Source organism: Hermetia illucens, chromosome 6 (genome assembly GCF_905115235.1).
Source record: "Hermetia illucens chromosome 6, iHerIll2.2.curated.20191125, whole genome shotgun sequence".
Lineage (NCBI taxonomy): Eukaryota > Metazoa > Arthropoda > Insecta > Diptera > Stratiomyidae > Hermetia > Hermetia illucens.
In genome coordinates, this window is record NC_051854.1 from 46,705,945 (window position 1) to 46,725,416 (window position 19,472).

The following is a 19,472-nucleotide window of genomic DNA, read 5'->3' on the forward strand; positions in this document are numbered from 1 at the left end:
ACATCAACAACAGTCTAAGACGAGGGGATGTCCTATCATGAGTCCTCTTCAACCTGAAGAAAGTGATTCACCATGCGGGCGTAATGCGAGAGGCACCATCCTCTTGACGTCCACCCAACTACTGGGCTACGCTGACGACGAACAAACCCGAGATATACAGTCTACCTTCATCCGGATCCAGCAGACGACGCGAAATCTCGGGCTGCACATTAATGAAGGCAAGACGAAGTACATGGTGGCAACGTCAGCACCGAAAACCAACCAACCAACAACAGCGAATCGCACTGGTCAAACGAAAACAATAAAGACTGCAACTTTCAAACCGTTAAAAATTTCGCCTATCTAGGGTCGAAAATCACAACCGATAACAGCTAAGATGATGAAATCCGCCCACGGTTGTTGTCACCCAACAGAGCCCATTTCAGCTTACAAAAACTGTTTCGCTCGAAACGTCTAACCATAGGGTCAAAGCTCTTACTGTACAAGACCATGATCTTGCCAGTCCTTCTGTATTCCTCGGAAACTTGGGTTCTTAGCAAGAAAAATTGCGAACTCTTGATTGCATTCGAGAGAAAAATCCCCCGAAGAATTTTGGCCCCTACATGAGGAGGGACATTTCCGTAGCCTACATAACGACGAAATCTAGAGCAATACCACAACCGTCAGGTTGTGGATAAGATCCGGCTCAATAGGTTGCGGTGGGCGGGTCACTTAATCCGTATGGATGAGATGATCCAGCCCGGAAAGTCTGTAAGGCAGTATCTATGGTAGAAAAAGAAGACAAGGCAGACCCTGCCTGATATCGAGTGACGGCGTAGGTCAGGACGCCAGACAGTTTTTAGGGATATCGAATTGGTGGACCCCGGCGCAAAACGGGGATGTCTGAAGTTCCTTATTAAGGCAGGTCTAGACCGGATACCGGTGTTGCGCCGTTGATGATGATGAAACTGGATGGAAACTGTTGTTGGGGTTCTGACAGTCTGACCTATCCCTCAGGTTTAGGGTCTGAGGCTTGTGTAGAAGTTTTGGGCAAAATACCCGTCTAGGCGCTGCCGCCGGGTGTTTGCGCAGGATCGTGGTTCCTTCTTGGAGGAACAGCCGCTTGAAAAATGCGTTTTCTGTGAAACGCCCTGTGGATTGTTGGCATGCTGGGGTGCGGTAATCCATATTCTGCAGTTTTAGGCAAAGGTGGAGTGCCTGCGGCAGATCGACTGGTTCCTTAATGCTTAGCAATTTAGGTAAATCACCCCCTTAAGCCTCATACAAAGGTGTCGAAAGCCTTGCCCTATACGCCTGAATCATAATATTCATAGTTTCTGGACCCAATTCCATCGAGGACAACATGTTAAGAATCAGGAATAGATGGTGGTTGACAAGTTGGTAAAATTCGGGTATACCCCTTTGACCCTGAATCAAAGTGGTCATCTGGTACTCGAGAGTGTCCATGTTCCTCTTGTTTGCATAATGCATGATGAGACATTCAGCTATTCTTTCCCAATTCAGAGGGGAATTATAGGATTCGAGGGCTGTATTAGCATGACCCACTATCTTGTTGTGCACTACGGAAAGAACTCCATAATATTTGGTGTTCCCCTAAGAGGCTCATACAATTTTTAATTTTTGGTCCACACTCTTTTTTCACGAGCCAAACTCGCCCCACTTCCCCTGAGAATTGCCGTAAACACTTTACGACGTCCGGGATCTTGTCCATGGGGGAGAGCTCCCCTTTTTCGCCAATGTGAACAGGAACATCCACATCGTTTTGAATGTCAGAGCTGGAATTCATGAGGGCGTTGTAAAATTTGCCTGCCCTGAATCTGCATATTTTCCGCTACGATGCGACTGGTGTAGGCTGATAAGTCATTCAAAAATTTGGAGAGGACCGGATTTTGGCCTAAAGACAGGTTGTCTACGTTTTCCCTTTCCTCAGGAATTACTGGAGGTACATTGCCCCCAACCGGGCAGAATAATGATATTGTTCGGATTGGCCATGGAAATGGATAAACTTGGGAATATCAGCACAATTTAGCCCGAATGAAACGCGATAGGATCCCTTGCGAGGAAAGAAAACTAGGCAAATATAATCATTTCGCGGTAATTTCCTATAAAAACTATTATAAATTCCTTCGTTAAGCTAATTAAGTTTGGTTAACTTATAGTAATAATTTCGTTGACTCCATTCTCCTTAAGGATGGTTAGGTGCGGAATCTAGGCGCCAATATGGATTCGCCTCCGCTTCTGCATTCAATGGCCGCAGAAACAGCTGACGAACTGACATGAGACTGGGGTGGCAAATGTCAAGGATGACAGAGTCTCGAAAAAACAAGAGTCACGTCTGCCGACCAGAGAAAAAATGTAAAGAAAAGAATTGCACAAACTAAAGTATAATTACGATTTAATAAAGTGTAAACACGTTGTTCATTATAATCTGAAATGTTTAAATAAAAGACTCTAAAGTTACTTGAGATACGATTGCGGTGCTTTGAACACAAGTTAGGTTCTGGACCACACCCTCAATCAAGACGGCTTGTTCCTTTTCCTTCGTTTAAGGTACCGGGGGGGGCCATGAACATGATCCTGCTTCCATCCTTTAGATGTATAAATGGACGTTATGTCTTTAACCATCGATATTTATAGACGACAAATATCAATTTGATAACTATGAAAATGATCCAGTTAATTAAGGCTATTTCAATAATTCCAGGATATCCTTTGAATTCAGACCTGAAAAGCGAGCTTCATATTGCGGATATCTAACTAAGTTGGCGAGAATAGAATTCCCTCCATAGTTGCTTTCAACCAATTATGAATAGCATTCAGAGTGCTCCATCAGCGGAATCAATTAATTAAAAACTGAATACACTTCCTGCGATCAAAGCAAATAACTTTGCAAGTGAGTAAAACTGCATTCCAAATTGGCTAGAAATAAAAGAAAGCGGAAAGCTTACAAAAGGACACAAACATTGTTAACGAAAAATGGCTTTTGTGACTTTCAATAAAGGAAAACAATTAAATAGTAAGAACGTTACTTGCATGCCTTCCACTCTCGAGAGTATAACCGCGGCTTGTGTATGACATGAAGAAGCATATCGGGCTATCCAGCTAACAAAAAACGGTGTTCAACTTCAACTTCCACAGAATGTCACCCTTTTTTCTTGCCATGGAAAATTAATTGAAAATGTCAACGGATAACAAACCAATCGAAAACTCAGGACTTCGGGTATGAAACGTTTTGTGGATTTCTTATGGAAAAGTTTGGCTGCAAAGCGGTTCCGTCTGAACGTAGTCAATAACGTACATACATCCAGTTCGTTTCTCATATGATATTGACATTTATACATGACCTTTTTAAGGCGTTTACCGCACTCAAAGGAGACAGATTTGACGTACTGTAACTTTGCCAATAATAGTATGATTTCCAGCAAACTTTCCAATTGTTCATATGTATAAGCAGCAATAATAATTTTTTTCAATTGTTATGTGTCAGTAACTGCCACTCCCGAACTGCTTCGTTCTTCCCCCCACCTTGACAGATCCTCGTCTCGTTCGTGTCTCGCAGCCTAACACTCTGCCTCATGCCAACTAGACCGCCCCTTCCTTACTGACCCCGTCTTTCGCCGCAGTGACCAGGGGTCGAGTAAGACCCGAAACCCTTAGCCCTTTATCGCCACCACATTCTTCCATTCCCAGGGGCTTCTTCATGGAAGCCAGGTCCCTATTCAATATGTCTTTCTCTCGCTGTGGAAAACAATCTCCGATTTCTATCACAACTATCTCCGTCTCCCCCCTGAAGACAAACCCGAAGCGTACTTACAATTCCTCTTCAAATTGCTAGACAACCAAAATGAAGGTGCTCACACTTAACACTAATTTGCTCATTTCTAACGACAAACGTTTTCGCCCCCATAAGCTCCTCGAAGATTCCGATCCTGACCTCGCTCTCCTAAAACCAAACTGGGAGAAGCCCCAACGTAAATTACATGCTCCCGATACAGTACTTCCGCAACGACGCGGGCAGAGGCACAGCGATACTAGTCTAAGCGGGACTAAAGAGAATAGCATCCCATCGGCTGCACTGGCATCAAACTGCCTGTTAGCAGTAGTCAGACTTCTGTCAGGGGTGGTGGCATCCTCCGAGTCCTAATCGGCTCTCTCTATTCCCGGGTGGCACAGGTCGTCACCTCATTGTCATTCTGTCCGAACTCTGGAAATCACGACCAGTTTCGATGCCTTCATCCTCGACGGTGACCTCAACTCGACGCACGTATCTTAGGGCGACTCAGTTAACAACGAAAACGGCAAAGTGCTCTTCGATTGGTTCCAGTCAGGACCATTCCTTAGCGCGGACATCATTAACGCGGGAGTGCCATCTTTTCCTCGTGGGTTTTCTTTCCTAGACGGCTTTATAATCTCGTCCAATCTCTCAGCATGCGTCACCAGCTCTTCCTCTTTGGCAGCCCACTCCAACCATCATGCCCTCAGCCTCTCTCTACATCTAGAGCAAATTCTCCCTTCACTCCACCATCCGCATAAAATGCAGATCCTTCAATCTGACAAACTGGGACGATTTCCACGACTTAGCCAGTGCACTGGGCTCCTCTGGACAAATCCCGCATCCACTCTAATTTTGAGCTAGATACATACATCCGGAAAGTGAACTCTGCCTTCGAAACTACAATTGACAAACACGCTCCAGTTAAAGAACCTGCTTACTACAAATACGGGTGCCTTTCCCCCTCGAACCCCCTTTAGTCTGCGATTAGAAACAGGACTACTGCAGCGCAGGAAACTATTATTTCACCAGAACAGATGCAACGCTGACTACCGTCTCCTCTCCGAGATCATCAAACACCTCTCCAGAAAAATCGATGGAGCTATTCGTTACCGACTGAATGCATCTTACAAGAAACTCCTCAAATCCCTCAAACCTGGCCCACAAGTTTTTCTCAATAATTAATCGACTGGTTAAAAGAAAAAAATCTCCTATTAACTTCAACCAAATCCCAATAAAAATAGGTAACCTCCAGTGTCACTCCCCTGAGGAAAAAATATCCGCCTGCGTAGACTATTCAGTCAATTATTCAGAGCCAAATCGCCAACGACCCCATCTGAAACTCGGTGTTCGCCAATACTGTCAGCGATAAAAGGTTGAGCTTGGAAGGGTCTTAACTTGCCCCTTTTCTCCCAGATGCCCGGCTGATATAGTCAGAACAGGCCCGTTCGCCTCCGTCTTTACCTCCCTAGAAGAAGTCGAACTTGCAATCTCCCGGTGCAACAATAAAAAATCTTTGGACCCCGATGGCATCTCCAGCTTTGTTCTGCGGAAGTGTGCGCCTACCATCAGTGAACGTCCTCGCCAGCCCTCTTTAACAACTGTCTGAATAGCGGCCCTCCTCATACCTATCCCTAAAAGGGCTGCTCGGGTGATCTCAAAGATATGAGACCTATTTCTCCTCTTTCCAATATTGGAAAAAATCTTCGAACGTATTCTACTAAGTCACCTCAATAAACATTACTCCACTATCATTCCACTTAATCAATTCGGCTTCGAAAACCTCAGATCCACCGAGCAGGCAATCCTCTATCTACAAGACCATATCCTCAATCAACTGGAAAACAGGCATTGCACTGTAGCCTGTGCCTTAAATCTCGAAAAGGCATTTGATTCAGTTTGGAAAGAAGGATTGCTCTACAAACTAATTCAGTCCAATTACCCGCTCCCCTTATTCAGAATCCTCGCAGACTTTATCTCCACAGAACTTGCCACGTGCGCTTCGATGGACTTCGCTCCATCAACTTCCCGGTAAACTCAGGAGTCTCTGAGGAATCTATTCCAGGCCCCAAACTTTTTAATATCTTCCTCCACGATATTCCCCTCCCTCAACTTATTCCCCAAGCCAACGGCAACTCAGGCAGCCCTTCACCCGCCTTTTTCCCCCAACGACAATGGTCCTTCCGCGTCAAGAGGGATCCTCTTCGCTGATGACACCATCCTATATGCAAGTGGTCTCACTAGCCTCCCTCTCTCTTAATTTCCTAACCAATAGAGTCATCTCGTATTTCAACCGGTGGGCCCTCACCGTTAATTCCCTTAAGATTATTGGTTCAGAAACCCAAGCGGGAAGTGCCAGTGGCGGACAGTGCCAGAAATTAAAAAACCTCCATTTACGCATTGTCAACCACACGCTCAAGCCGAAACCAAACATTAAATACCTGGAAATCTCTCTCAACAACTTAAATCCAACCCTCACGTCAGATCTGTTATTGTCAATGCTTCTAAGGCCTCAGCTGCCTTAAAAAAACCTCCTCTCATCTCGGGCCCTGTTCCCTGCAGTCAAAACCCTTTTATGCAGAACTCTTATTCCTCCAATCCTTACCTATGGTTCCCAGCATGGCTACCATGTCTAACACTTCGAAAGGACGATACTCAGGAAATCCACGGCAAATACAGAGGCCAAACCTAAAATTTCACCAAAACTCTCTCCTGTACGACCTTTCCGCGGTTTGCGCCATAATTCCGCACATGATCAAGTTGTCGCGCGTCAGACTGGAAAAGTGGCTGCCCCACCCTAACCCGCTGATAAAAATCTCGCTGAACGCAATGCATTGTTACCCGAGGAGAGGTACTGTTCGCCAATAATCAATGCAAAGAGTTTTTCTTGTCTTTCTTTCTTTCGAAATAAGGAAAAGAGACCATTATCGTCAATAGAGCGATTATCGAGCAATATAGAGCAATTTTTCCTAGCCAGAGCTCAACAACATCAATAATTCCAAGCTGAGGTAAAACAGGTATGAAAGGTTCATGGAAATTCAATAAAGAAGCAATTTAAAGACAAAAAGAAAGCTAATAACAAACGGGCGGGACTCCATACCACACACAAACTGGCACACCAGGGGGAGGCATATCTTCGCAGCACTCAGAGCCAAAACACACAAAAAGGGAGAAGTTTGAGAGCCAAACAGTTGAGCCCAAGACCAAGATTAGCCTACTAAGAAAACCGCAACCAAGACCACTACTCAAAAAGTAGAGACAAGAAAAGCACGTCTCAGATCAGTATATCAGACTTCAGGAAGGAGACAAGCCTCGATGCCGCAGGTGTTAAATGGTACCTGCGTTATTTGAAGGCCTGACACGACAAGAGTTAAGGGCCTCTTCTGGAAAAAACCTAAGTCTTCATTATCAAAGCCAAGAGAGCGGGGAGCAGCGGAAAATCAGCCCCACATAAGAGAATGCTCCCAAAAACCCATATACCAGGAGCACATATGGTAACAGAGTATCGTCCCAAGGCCGCAACGCGACAGACGGAAGATCTTAAGGGCCTCCTGATTACTCAAAATAGTGATCTCCATACGGGATTGTGGAAAGTCTTCAGAAGCAAGATACAAGGCACACGACCGGGGTGGATGTCCGATCCCTGGAGGCAATCAAACGACCAAATTGCCGTATCAACTACAGATTTGAGAACATACCTATACATGATGCGCACAGGAAAAGCCGAGAAAAAATACTTCGTTGGAGACATCGGTTGGAAAACGAATCGACGTCCCGAAGGTGTCTCTCAGGCCCTAGGGGCTGAGGAGACAGGATCAAGCAGGAAGAACACCTGCCTAGTGAAGAAGAGAAGCTGGACGATCTAGGCCTGGATCTTCTAGGGCTCAAGGTGGAGAAAGACGTGCATGAAAGCACCATGTCCGAGGAGGAGTATAATACTCCGACAATGGAGAAGAGTAAACACCAACGGAGCCAATGGCCAACACTAAATAAACCTCCACTATAGAAGAGCTGCATCTATAGTGATTCCAAGGGCAATCTTCAAGGTAAACATTGGAATAGTGCTGACTCAAGAACACTGGGTGAATTGAGGGCAGATTCGTGGTCTGCAAGGAGGAAGTACTCCTCTTGCGAAAAGCCATGAGCTTGCATCATTCTTAAACGTAATTTAAAATATATATATATCTTTCATATTTCCTGACTGAAGACCTTGTGGCTACCCAAGTTTCACTTGAAGCCGAGAGGAGAATCGAGGAGCACTCAGGATGCAACCGTTCCATCAGGCTAAATCCCAGCTGACGAAGACCGGATTTCAACGAATCTATTGGCTAGAGTGTTCTGTGAGAAGAAAACGCTTGCAATTCTTCTCGGTTGCGATGCCTTTACATGACATATGTCGGAAAGCTACGAGTGATCCGATGACCTGCAGAACCCTAGAAGGGAGAAAATATGGTTGCACCCCGGAAATACTGCTTTGGATATACACTACAATAGAAAGGCCAAGCGCTATAGAAGAAACAACTGAACTTAGCACAACAGCCAGGAAATCACACAAACTTCAAGAGGGCATACCAAACGACATCCCAAGAGGTCCTTCTAGGATTACCTCCTCTCCGTCTACATATAGAGATGCAGGCAAGGAGGACGATTTTCGGAATGGTCGGTGGAATCAGCGTGGCGGGGAGCTGACTAAATCGAAGGAAAATTGGTGCTCTTTGTTAGCGGTATCTTGAATTACTGATACCAAAGGATAACATAAGAACGAGGTTTCATTTCGATAAGAAATTTGAAACAGAGCAACAGGACAACCTAAAAGAGCGTAGCAGTGACATATGGTTTAAACCACCAACTGATTTCCTGGAATACTGACGCATCCCGCAACGCAGAGGAAGAGGGCACTGTGCAAGGAAAACGTACTTTGAACGAATGATTAGGAACACTAATATATTCCTCGAGGCGAAGTTATTTTTTTTGAGGATTGAGGGAGTCCTTAGTCCAAGTCCAATTAGTGTTGATACGGCCACAAACATACTTGGCCCCAGCCACAAGAAAAGTCGGAAAAATGATGCATATCGAGTAATGTTGCATTCTCAAAGAACGCGGTCACGCGCATAGACTTATCACGAACTCCGTCGAGCGGGGAAGCGACTTCACAGACGGGTAAAGGAAGCCTGGGAGAATCAACAAGTCTGTGAACTCGAAAAGCACAGGGAGCAATCGCACCAGGCGCGGAAGTATTACCAACAAGTCTGCAGGATGAAACCTTATACACCTCGATGCTCATCCTGCCAAGACAAAGAGGGAAATCTGATTTCCGACAGAATGCGCAAATTGGAGCGATGGGTTGAGTATTTTGATGAATTGCTCAACAACCAAAATATCGGCCAGTTAGAGGTCCTGCCAACTGAAGACGAAAACCATAAGTCGCCAAGAGCCGATGGAATTACAGCTGAATTAGTTCAATATGGAGGCGACCAGTTACGCCAAGCGGTTCATCAACTTGTGCTGAAGGTGTGGAACAGCGAATCGATGCCCCACGACTGGTAAAGGGTCATTGTCTGTTTCATACATGAAAAGGGAGATATCACACAGTGCAGCAATTAAAAAGGTATCACGTTCCTGAGTACCATCTATAAAATATTCTCCTCTATCTTGCTAGCCCGGATAGCCCCATATGCCCAGAACATCATTGGCCCATACCAAAGAGGCTTCACTCCAGACAAATCAGCTCAAATCAGATTTTCCCTGTGCGGCAAGCGATGGAAAAACTGTTGGAATATGGACATCAGTTGCGCCATATTTTCATCGACTTTAAAGCCGCCTATAATAGCTTAGCCAGCGTAAAACTGTACACGGCCATGAGAGAATCTGGTATCCCGACGAAATTGATAAGGCTGACTGGGGTGACCCTGACCAAAGTGCGAAGCCAGATAAAAGCAGCAGCGTCACCCTCAAGACCATTCAACTTCGACACTGATATAAGGCAAGGGGATGTCCTTCGCGGTGCCGATGCAAATGCGAGAGGCACCATCCTCTTCAAGTCTACCCAACCGCTGGCCTACGCTGACAATATTGACATCATGGCAAGAATTGCGAAATCTATGAGCGATACCGTAACAGGTTACGGTGGACGGGTCACTTAATCCATACGAATGAGGATGATCCTGCACGAAAAGTCTATAAGGGCAATATCTATGGTAGAAAAAGAAAACCTCCTGACCGAGTGATAGCTTCTTTCAAAGTGACATATCCCCATGACTTCGATGCTATCGTCCAATCCTGCTTTGGCCACAGGGGGTCTTCGTTAAGCCTTATAAGAGGTCCAAGATTCGCGAAAATTTCCGGCCCGCCCGCCTGCCTCGCCGAACTTGAATGATTCCAATAACTATACGCTATTTTATCAAAATGTAAGGGGTCTAAGGACCAAGCTGTCGGATTTCAAACTGTCTGCCTTAGCATTCCAACATCATGTCATCTGCATTTCTGAAACCTGGCTGGATGACAGGATTTTAGATTCTGAGCTCCTCGAAGGTTACTCTGTCTTTCGTTGTGACAGAGACTGCGTTGCGCTTGGCAAGACAACTGGCGGAGGTGCCCTAATAGCTGTTAAGTCCCCTCTCCGTGCCGAAATCATCTTTTCCTCCTCCTCCTCCTCCTACGATTCCGTTACCATACGTGTCCTTCCGCCAAAAGTATGTCCCTTTATCATATCGTGTGTATATTTTCCCTGCCTAAGTTCGCCTTCTCTGTACGAGGATTTCCTCGACAGATTATCAGAGGCCCTAACCGTTTTGTTTCCCTCACTTCCTTTCATCCTCTGTGGTGACTTTAATCTTCCTATGCTCTCCTGGCCCGTTACTCCTGGCTTTCCCTCCCTCCCTAATAACTCGACCCATCCTTCCCTTCCTCTATCCACTTTCATGTACACCTGTGGGGGCCCTCCAATTTAACCTCTCTAGAAATCACTTAGATCGTACTCTTGACCTTGTCCTCTCTAACCTTCCAGTACGTTATCTTTCCCAATCCGTTCATGCTCCGTCTTACGTTGCCCCTGACGCCCATCATCCTGCTCTCGAGTTCGATGTTCAGATATCCCGACCCCACTCTCCTGTCGCTCGCAAGCCTACCAAGTTCAACTTTCGTAAAGCGAACTTCGAAGGTCTGAACTCAGATCTGGCGTCAATCAACTGGGTCCCCCTGCTCTCGCCATTTACATGTGACCAAGCACTCAACACTTTCTATACCATTTTATCTGATCTTCTTCCTTGTTACGTTCCCTCCTCTCCTAAGTGCTTACGCTCTTACCCCGTCTGGTTCACCACTGAAATTCACAAAAAACTACGTCAAAAACAGACTACGAGAAAGAAGTTCCTGTCTTCTAGAAACGTTGCTGACTTAGTTTTTTTCAAATCCCTTCGTTCCTCGGTCAAATCTTTAATACGTAAGTCCAGACACGAATATTTGTCCAGCGTGGAAGACTCATTAAAGCGCGGAAATTTGAAACCTTTCTGGTCCCACATTCGCAACTCCCGCTGCCCTGCCCAGTTATCCCCTCCGTCCATTAAATTCTCTGGCTTCTCAGCTAACTCCCCTCAACAATCTTGTGATTTACTCTGTCGCTACTTTTCGTCAGTCTATGTTCCTACCCCTTCCTCCGAATCCCTCCCGATAGTAGATGTAGCCTGCCCCGCATCGCCTACCATTCCCCTACTTACCCCTATCCTTGTCGAATGCCTCATTGGCGAACTTGATGCCAAGGTCGGACCTGGCCACGATGGTCTTCCAAATCTCTTTTTGCTTAAAACTGGTAAGTCCATCTCCCTTCCCCTATCTCTTATTTTCAACAAAAGCCTTGAATAGAATCATTTTCCCAGCTTGTGGAAAGAGGCTCTCATTATCCCCATTCACAAAAGTGGCGATCGTTCGTTTGCCGAGAATTACCGTCCCATTTCCCTCCTTTCCTCCTGTTTCAAAATCCTGGAAAGATATGTCAGCGACTGGTTGTCCGCCCACTTTGGCCATCACATAGTGAAAGAACAGCACGGCTTCTTTAAACGTAGGTCCACTGCCTCCAACCTGCTTGACTTTACCAACTTTGTCGCCAAATGTCTAAATTCACGGCAAGAAGTGCATACCATTTACACTGACTTCGCGAAAGCCTTCGACACTGTAAATCACAAGATACTTCTATCCAAACTCTCGTCCCTAAACGTTCCCATACCACTTGTTTTATGGTTTGCCTCTTACCTTTCCAACCGATCCTGCCGAGTCTCTTTTGACGGCTGTACTTCCCGCTCCTTCTCCCCCTCTTCTGGCGTCCCACAGGGGTCTATTCTGGGTCCTTCGCTATTTTTATTCTTTATTAACGACCTTCCTCCCCTCCTTACTTGTCCCTGTTTGCTCTATGCAGACGACCTTAAGCTGTTTTCCGCTATATCGTCGCCTATAGACCTGGACACTCTGGTTCGCTGGTGCTCGACTAATGGTTTAGCGCTAAACGTCAGAAAGTGTCACTCTATGTGCTACTCCCTATAATCCTCACCCACTTCTTTCTCCTACTCGCTTGACGGACATTCCTTATCTTGCTTAAATTCCACTCAAGACCTCGGAGTCACTTTCGACAATAAGCTTTGACACCCATTGCCTCGATGTCATCAATCGACCAGCAAAATTGTCAGGCTTTATTCTTCGCTCCTCCTCTGATTTTGACTCCATCCAACCCTCCTTAGCTCTCTTCAATTCCCTTGTGAGGAATACCCTCGAGTATTGCTCCGTGATCTGGTCACCCACTCGTAACTGTGATTGTCTTGCCCTTGAAAATGTGCAACGTAAATTCACCCGTTCTCTCTTCTTTAAGAAAAGCTTCCCTCGTGTGGATTATCCCTCCCGCCTCCGCTTTCTAAACCTTCCCTTCCTACAACAGCGTAAATCCTATCTGGATCTATGCACATTCTTTAAACTTTCCTCGGGCCTGATGGACTGTTCCGCCGCTGACGAGATCACCTGCCGTCCTGCGTCTTATGATACACGTAACGCAGATATTTTCAACGTGCCCCTTCGCGGAGCTCGAAATCTATTTTCGTTCCCCGATTCCCAGGCTTTGCCGTAATTATAATGCAAAACAGCTTGATCCTTTTAACTTCCCTACTTTAAGTAATTTTAAACGTAGGATAAGTTTTTTACTTTCTCCTCCTCCTCCTGAGGACAATAATTAATTGGAAATCTATCTGTTTGTTGTCCGTTAATTAAATAAATAAATAAGACGAGGCAGACCCTGCCTAAGATAAAGCGATGGCGTAGGTCAGGACGCAAGACAGCTTTTAGGGATATCGAATTGGTGGACCTCGGCGCAAAACCGGAGTGTCTAGAGTTACTAAGGCAGGCCTAGACCAAATACCGGAAGAAAGAGATCCATAAGCAGGTGGCAACAGCGATGGGACTAGTCAGAAAAGGGTCGTTGCACTTACAGGTTGATTCCTCCTATGGGAAGGATAGGGAGATCAATTCTAATATCATCCAATTTTTACCGGGCATGGACAATACCTATACAGGTTTAAATTGAATACCTTACCTAATTCTCCAAACTGCGATGGGGTCACTGAGGATCCAGCACACGTATTTGTTCAATGTCCCAAATTCGTGAAAGAAAGGAGGAGCTTAGAGAAAACTGTAGGTGAAGTGCTCTCACGAGAAAATTTTGCCCGGAGAATGGTAGCTTGCCAGGAGAATTGGGATGCGATCAATTCCATGGTCGCGGCCGTGCATCGCGCGGTTACAAATCCCACGGGTAGACGGAAAGAAACCTAGCTAAAGTAAGCTAACTCCACCTCGTGATGTAATACCTAAAGGTGGTTCCACGGGGTAGGAGTGAATCGGGGGTGGTTTTAGTAGGAGAAAATCCCACACTCTGGCGTGCCAATACAAGAGTCTTTTGAAGATTTCCACCTCCTTAAAAAAAAGACACACAAACAGACAGACAAACGGATAGACAGACAGACAGACAGGGAGACAGTGAGTTTTGGTTTACATGAAACTTAAAAAGGTATCTTATTGGACACCCTGCAATTCTTCACCTAGCAGATAAATAATCTGGTATCAAAAGCCATTGGAAAACAGAAGATTGGTGAAAGTTCACTAGTAACCTACATACAGGGTCCCTAAACATGGTTCCACAAAAATACTGAGCTATACCGGACCGAACCTCAATAGAAACGCAATCGGAGGGTAAGGCAGTTGAAGTGGAAGGTCATTTTTAGCTAAAGAAAGAAAAGTCACCGCACCTTGCCCTTGACTTTCCCTAAAACTTTCCTTAATCATAAAGGATATCCTAGCCACAATATTACAATAGCCTTTTAAAGTCTCTTCACTAAAAAAACTGGCTTTAATCCAAAAAGTGCCTTGAACAATTTAAAATATTTAACATATACCTTACCTGATTTAAAATAACGCCCCCAAAAATACCTCGACACAGTTAAAGTTGAAAAAGGACACAATTCCCATTACACCACCACAACAGGATTTAATGAATTTCCATCCAATTAAGCCCACACAAAACCCGAATAAAGACTTAACTCCACAAAACACACAATTCCCTGTTGTTCAGAACAATTCGTCAGAGAGCACTTATTTCTGCTGATACCGACCAGCTCAATGCACGCATTCACTGCCTCACGCGTCTCCTATTCACACAAGACCGCCCGGGGGTGTTGACTATCGCCATGCACCTGAAACGCTATCGACTTTTTCCGGAAATGCAAATTGGCCCGCCCCAGCCGTGTTCCACGCTATTTCACTTGCACCCTCAGCCTCCCCAACTGACCGTTCACTGGAACCAATATTTGCATAGAAATTATCCTAGTCCATCAAACCACCTAATCTACTCAGGAAGCAAGGCTCAATTGAAAGCCGCAAGGGCTCTTCCGGTTTTTCACACTTGCTCCTCCGATCCTACTTCACACTCTTGATGCATTCACCTGGAACAGTTACGGATGAGCAAACCATCATCATCAAAACATCACCATCGTTTCGATTCTAGTGAGTAATCAAAGCAGGAAGGACACTCGATGACCTCCCGACTTGTACACATTCGACTGCTGAAGAGCGTATCCTCTAAGGACCAACTTAAGACTATTTCAAAGCCGTTAAGTATCGATTCCCGGTCGATCACTACTTGAACTTCAACTTTTCCTTGTTGAGATAAAAAGGACTCAAGCCGTTGAAGACACAATCCATGTTCACTCTGATACTTGAAGGAATATAAAGCCTAAAGGATATCGAGCGAACGCGTCCGCACCTTATAACCTCGACATGAACTACTGCCGCTACCGTGCCAGAGTCTCAGTCAAGATGTTTCGTCTTCTGACTTTCATGGTAACAGCGGGTGGATAACACTCAGCTGTTGCAAACTCATACTCCCAATGGTGGTGTTGGGTTTGATGAAGCTTTTGTGTCCTGTTTTGCTTCCTTTTTGTTGTACGTTTTTTGTACAAAATTCCATAGAGAAATGTACGGAAAAGGACACGAAAAACTTCGATGAATATTCGAAAGATTTATACGAGCCCTTACAAGGAAATCTGCCAGGACCTCTTCGTATAAGTTCAATAAGGACTTGAATCTTCCCGAAAAAAGGATCATAACAAAAAACCTGAGAAAACCAATCTGGATTGAAAAATTTTCAATTTAGATATTCCAACGTGAGAAGGAACAATCAATGCAAAAGAATAGGACGACAGTGACCTTACCTCCTTAAAAAAACTGAACAAATTTTTTCTCCGTCGAGTCCTTATAATTGTAAAAACCACTTCGTACTCCTCACATACAATCGTACCAACAAATATCCTAATTGCATAAAAAAGGATTCGGCGCCAAGCTCAAAGCTCATTTATTTGCATTCAAAAGCTTCCTTCAGAAAGACTATGAAAGGACCTTGTTGCGCCTTTCCGGATCCACACACTACCCTCAACAGAATTATTAAAGTTTCCACCAGCCTGATTCTATCTCGCCCTGTTTGAAGTTATGAATCCTTCAATCCCATTCCTGCCTTTTTTGTATCCTTTTCTGATGCCAGCTATGCAAAATGTGCAATACAAACGGACGAATTAAAGAAAAAGTGCATCAAAGGATCTTATAAAGTCTGCTGGTGGCCTAATCGTACCCGTCTGCTTGAAAAGTTCGCTGGATTATCCTTGAGTGAGTAATGAGATGGTAATTTGTGCAATTATCCTTTATCCTTTGAGTCACGTATTCAGTTTGTCTGGAGGGCAATAGTAGTCGGAAGCAAGTTCTGAAATATGTAGTTCAGCCGTAAGTAGTTTGTAATGCGAATGGGTTCGACAAGGCCCAAAGGAGATTAGAATAAACGTTGGGAAAATTGAAATTGAACTTTTACGTCCCTTAAGGATTCTGCTTAGGTATCTTGAACAGAATCTATTCCTTCCCCCGTCGAAATTGATTGCGAGTTATATTTTTTGCAATGGAGAGTTTTCGGTTGTCAGTTACATATGCCGAAGCAAAAATTGACTTTTAAAGGTGTGAACAGTCAACAGATTACTTTTTTTTTGGAGTAGGGCAGGTGAATGCATTTACGTACAGAGTGTGGTACTCCCGCAACAGTAAGCTGTCAGGCTACCAGCTAAGCATCTCCCTGTCATCAGAGAACTAGCCTGAAACCGTTTGAAACATTACTTTGAGCTAGCCTTCCCGGCCTCCGGGCTTTGGGAGCCTTCAAGTCAGGGAATACCTTTCAACCACGGAAGGGGAGGGGAGGAAGGGAGTTGTTAGTTCAGGGAACCCCTGGCCATCCGGTCCCTCCGACAGTCGAGTTCCAGCTTCTTCGCAATAAGAAAATCTCGAACATAATGCGCAACACGATTCCAGCTGCCTGCGCTCTTCAGCATCTTTCTGACAATGTTGTCTGGAGAGAGCTCCCCTGTGTCTGCATAAAGCTGCTGACGAAAGTCATCCTACCTCTCGCAAGATAAAAAGGTGTGCTCAGCGTCGTCCGCCACTCCATGCAAAACACACAATCAGGAGATCGCGCCTTCCCAATCCTGTGCAGGTAAGATTAAAAACCTCCATGCTGGCTTAGAAGTTGAGTAAGGAGGTAATCAATCTCACCGTGCGTTCAGTTCAGCCACAGGTCTAAATAGTCGATGAGCCGCACAGTCATTCTGCTCCTTGGCTCATTTTTCCAAGAGAGTTGCCACTCGGTAAGGGTGCGTTGACGTTCTTCATGGGCAATCGCCTCTCTTAAGTTCTCGCCCTTACGGCGGTAGATTGCGTTGCGCTCCTTGGCAAGAAGGGCAACGGGGATCACTCCCGTGATCAGCATCACAGCCGGTTCGGAGACAGTGCGATAAGCAGACGCCACTCGCAAAGCTCCCCGTCTCTGCACTTGAGCAAGGCGCGTACGATGCACCTTCTTATCAAAGACATAAGCCCATACCTCCGCGCCATAAAGCAGAACCGACTGCGTTTTTCCCATAAGGAAACTTCCCTCAGTAGGTATAGGGCCCCCAGCATTGGCCATTAGCCGACTCAAGGTCGCGACTCTAGCTGCAGCTCAGCTTCGAGTCGAGCATTAAATTAAGGTATTTAACGGCTGGTTTTAACTCTATAGTCAACTAGCCGGTCCAAATTGGACGCAGAGTCCAGATTCTCCTTCTGGTCAAAATGACTACTTCGTTTTTTTTTTCCACCGCAAGACTGAAACCATCCGCTTACCCGTCGCATTAATATGGCAAGTCTCCTTTGCGCCTGTTCGACAGTGTGTCCGACAACAAGTGCAGCAACGTCGTCTGCATAACCGAGGTCCGACCCTAGGATGGATCCCTGTGCTACTCCCGACATGATTTTCATCCTCCTCTGGCCACCCAGCGTCTCATAAGGCAGGGAGAGGTCTTTCAGATAATCCCTCAATATCTGCAAGAGATAGCTTGACACGTGGAATTAGTTTTCTAATGTGGCTAGTATATCTGTTATGAAGAGCACTATCTGTAGAGATCGGCGGCCGGGTGCCTCGGGTCGATGAACCGCATCTACGACCTCAATAAAAGTATCCACTGTGCATCTCTCTGTTCTGAACCCGAACTGTCTTGGAGATAAGTCTCCGCCAGCACGGACTGCTTCAGCGAGTCTACTTTGATGAGCTGATGAGCATACACAGCGGTCGGTATGCAGACCGGAGCTCCGGGTCTCCTTTACCCTTGCTGATCAACGCGAGTCTGACCATGTTCCCAAAACATGAGATCTATGATATATATAATACAATGCAAGGATCCCGATGAAGTGATATCCGTAAAAGAAATTTGCACCGCCAGTGGAGACAACGCAGAACTTGTTGGCCGCGGGATAAGTTCGAATTGGATGGATCGTCGGCCGTCTAAAAAAACAGATTCCACTAAAGAGATACATCGTCTGCACCAGCGGCAACGATCAGTTTGATGAAAAGGTGTGAAGACAAATGACATATTGCCAAGAAGACAAAGGAAGGAAATGGATGTTTTCAGGAATAGCTCATCGAATTCAAGATCAAGAGCTCAGAGAAGCTTAACAAATGCCAAAAATAAAACAGTAATCCGGTCAGGACTCACCGAGAACACCGAGTCCCGGAAGAACTACCTCTTAGCTTGGAGCAAAAATAACTGAACTATTCGAGTTGAACATGGTCAGCTCCATTAAAATTCTTTATATAGGCCGCAGGACGAAGGAAAATGACATCCCCTCAAGCAAGCGTTGAACGCTTCAAGCAGCAAGTCTGGCCGTTGGCGGAACACCAGTTCGTAAACTTCCGTTGGGATGCCATCAGGACCTGGCGCCTTCTTGTTTTTCAGAATGAAAACCGCTTCTTCGAGCCCGTTCATTGTCAAAAGTGCGCAATTCTCGACGCTTTCCGCGCTATTGATAGCAATTCGTACATGATGTCTGGGAAACAATGCCCGTAATATGTGGTCCACCTGATCGGTACTTAGTATACAGGGCCTTCCGTGGCAAGCTTATAGCCAAGTCCCCACGGGTCCTCATTCGGCTCGTGGACAAGGTTCTGTCAGCCGCGCGCTTTACTTTTATTTATAGCGCAGCGGATCCTCTTTTTTGATGATCTATATTGTGCATTTATGGTGCATGCCTACTCGTTGACGTGCAAACGTTGTGCCAAACGACGGAGCTTATGACACTCCCTCCGTAGGTCGGCAATTTCTGACGTCCACCAGTCACAGAAGGTTTGTCGCACCTGGGGCCCCTCCATAGCATAAAAACATCATATGGCGTCGTTATCAGGTTTACCGCTGAATTTGTGACGGTGTCAGTTGCCACGCTACCACCCCCCGGAATGACTTCCAATGCGGCTCTGCCTGCTCCAAGAGCTTCGACGAACTTCCCAATTTTCACCCTCGCGACATTCCACAGGCAGGGGGAGCGTCTTGTTGGTGCTCGCCAGCAAGTAGCGTCAACCACTTCGAACGCGATGTACTGGTGATCGCTTGCCGAGAAGTCTTCTACGATTCGTCACCCGTCAACCGATGATGCCAGAGATTCCGACGCCAAAGTGATGTAGGGAATGCTTCCTTCGCAACCTGGGCGCCGAAACGTTGGCGTGCATCCGGTGTTTAAAATTACGAGCCCGTTTCCCCCTGGAGTCTAACTGGGGCAAGAGCCCTGACGTTAAAATCACCATCTATCAGGATTCCTCCCTCCGTACTCG

The 19,472-nt window shown here is 45.7% G+C and overlaps 1 protein-coding gene across 1 annotated transcript in view; it reads right to left on the reverse strand.

The window, feature by feature from the left end:
• LOC119659915 overlaps positions 1-15,078 on the reverse strand; it is a 441,895-nt gene extending 426,817 nt beyond the window's left edge. Inside the window, exon 1 of the mRNA XM_038068240.1 lies at positions 14,205-15,078. The gene's annotated coding sequence lies outside the window, so the exon portion shown is untranslated. The remainder of the gene's footprint in view (positions 1-14,204) is intronic.
• Positions 15,079-19,472: the final 4,394 nt, after the last annotated feature.